We start from the raw sequence: 2,754 nt of genomic DNA, 5'->3' as shown, positions 1-2,754 counted from the left end.
TTCTGACAGGGGACTCTGCCAGGCGTTCCCAGCAGACCCTCACAACACGTTTGGGCCTGCCAGGTCTGTCCGGCATCCTACCCCACCATCGGAGCCAACTCACCACCAGGTGGTGATCAGTTGACAGCTCCGCCCCTCTCTTCACCCGAGTGTCCAGAACATGCGGCCGCAAATCCGATGACACAACCACAAAGTCGATCATCGATCTGCGGCCTAAGGCGTCCCGGTGCCAAGTGCACATGTGGACGCCTTTATGTCTGAACAAGGTGTTCGTTATGGACAATCTGAGACGAGCACAGAAGTCCAATAACAAAACACCACTCGGGTTCAGATCAGGGGGGCCGTTCTTCCCAATCACACCTCTCCAGGTCACACTGTCATTGCCAACGTGAGCATTGAAGTCACCCAGGAGGACGAGGGAGCCCCCAGAAGGGGCACTCTCCAGCACTCCCTCTAAGGACTCCAAAAAGGGTGGATATGCTGAACTGCTGTTTGGACCATAGGCACAAACAACAGTCAGGATCCGTCCCCCCACCCGAAGGCGAAGGGAGGCTACCCTCTCATCCACCGGGGTAAACTCCAATACATAGGCACTGAGCTGGGGAGCAACCAGAATTGCCACCCCTGCTCGTCGCCTCTCACCATCGGCAACTCCAGAGTGGTAGAGAGTCCAACCCCTCTCAAGAAGACTGGTTCCAGAGCCCTTGCCGTGCGTCGAGGTGAGGCCAACTATATCCAGTCGGAACTTCTCAACCTCGCGCACCAACTCAGGCTCCTTTCCCACCAGAGAGGTGACATTCCATGTCCCTAGAGCCAGTTTGTGCAGCCGGGAATCAGACCGCCAAGGTCCCTGCCTCCGGCTGCTACCCAAAACACAATGCACCCGACCCCCTTGGCCCCTCCTGCAGGTGGTGAGCCCACGGGAAGGGGGTCCCATGTTGCCTCTTCGGGCTGCGCCCGGCCGGACTCCATGGGCAGAGGTCCGGCCACCAGGCGCTCGCCAACGTGCCCCACCCCCAGGCCTGGCTCCAGGAGGGGGCCCCGGTGACCCGCATCCGGGCAAGGGAAACTTGGCACCAATGTTGTTCAGCATCATTAGGGGGTCCTGGGCTACGCTTTGTAATTGCACATTATGCAGTAATCATGTTGTCCTGCTGTTTAATATTTATAAAGTCCCACAAGTTTTATAAAATGAATCAAAATTCAATAGTAACAAAGGAAGCAAGATTGAAATGACAGAAATAAATGATCTACATTTTATATTTTTAGTTTATATAAGCTTTCAGAGAACAAATTGGAGGGGAGCCAAAATCAGTCTTTGGTCTGGTCAAGCGTCTGACACAGCATGGTATTTTTCCATGACTGTCCGGAACCTTGAGAAGCCACTGTTGCTTACGAGGTGTTCCCATTTGAAAAAAAAAATGATTTCACTGACAGCTCCCTCGTCCCACAGAATATCGAGGAACATCCGCACGAGATCTGCAACAGAACAAAGCCAATTTTAGCAGTTGTGAGTTCTCTAAATTTTCTGCATGTTTACTGTTCTGTGGCTGTTGGCGCCCCCTACAGGTAAAGAAATGAAAGAAAAACACTTTGTGGATGCTCCATGGTGGCTTCCCCAGTTTCATTAGTTTACATGATGTATTTAGAGATTCAACCTTTTTCCCCCTATTTCGACCAGGTTTTTATCACTCTGCTCAATTTTGTGCATATAATAGAAAACACTTGCAAAATTTCTTGTTCATACCTTGACATCGCTGAGTGGAAGACACTTCTGTAGTTCATCTGAAGATGGTGTCAGAAGTGCTGGACATGGGGCTTTCTCCTGATATGAAAGACTCATATTTCCATCATGCTACACAGCAGTTGTAATTGTAGAGCTAACTCTAGTTATTTACCTCGACTGCATTTTTCTGATGGTCTCCTCCAGCTGCTTTCAGGAGAGGGTTTCCTTAAGTTGCTCTCAGGAGCTTCTCTCCTCCCGCTCCTCTCAGGAGCTTCTCTCATCCAGCTCCTCTCAGGAGCTTCTCTCATCCCGCTCCTCTCAGGAGTTTCTCTCCTCCTGCTCCTCTCAGGAGCTTCTCTCATCCTGCTCCTCTCAGGAGCTTCTCTCATCCTGCTCCTCTCAGGAGCTTCTCTCATCCCGCTCCTCTCAGGAGTTTCTCTCCTCCTGCTCCTCTCAGGAGCTTCTCTCATCCAGCTCCTCTCAGGAGTTTCTCTCCTCCCGCTCCTCTCAGGAGCTTCTCTCATCCTGCTCCTCTCAGGAGCTTCTCTCATCCCGCTCCTCTCAGGAGCTTCTCTCATCCCGCTCCTCTCAGGAGTTTCTCTCCTCCTGCTCCTCTCAGGAGTTTCTCTTATCCAGCTCCTCTCAGGAGCTTCTCTCATCCAGCTCCTCTCAGGAGCTGCTCTCATCCAGCTCCTCTCAGGAGTTTCTCTCCTCACGCTCCTCTCAGGAGCTTCTCTCATCCAGCTCCTCTCAGGAGCTTCTCTCCTTTCACTGCTCTCAGGAGCATCTCTTCTTCCACTGCTCTCAGGAGCTTCTTTCTTCCAGTTCCTCTCAGGAGCTTCTCTCATCCAGCTCCTCTCAGGAGCTTCTCTCATCCAGCTCCTCTCAGGAGTTTCTCTCCTTCCACTGCTCTCAGGAGCTTCTCTCCTTTCACTGCTTTCAGGAGCATCTCTTCTTCCACTGCTCTCAGGAGCTTCTCTCATCCAGCTCCTCTCAGGAGCTTCTCTCCTTTCACTGCTTTCAGGAGC

The 2,754-nt window shown here is 52.0% G+C and overlaps 1 long non-coding RNA gene across 1 annotated transcript; it reads right to left on the bottom strand.

The window, feature by feature from the left end:
• Positions 1–1,412: 1,412 nt before the first annotated feature.
• Positions 1,413–2,084, bottom strand: LOC115251491 (uncharacterized). The gene is made up of 3 exons (XR_003890052.1): positions 1,899–2,084; positions 1,748–1,825; positions 1,413–1,479 (listed from the first exon to the last, which is right to left on the bottom strand). It is a non-coding gene; the product is annotated as an uncharacterized lncRNA (long non-coding RNA).
• Positions 2,085–2,754: the final 670 nt, after the last annotated feature.

Source organism: Takifugu rubripes, chromosome 11 (genome assembly GCF_901000725.2).
Source record: "Takifugu rubripes chromosome 11, fTakRub1.2, whole genome shotgun sequence".
Classification (NCBI taxonomy): Eukaryota; Metazoa; Chordata; class Actinopteri; order Tetraodontiformes; family Tetraodontidae; genus Takifugu; species Takifugu rubripes.
This window is presented reverse-complemented; position numbering and strand designations above follow the sequence as displayed.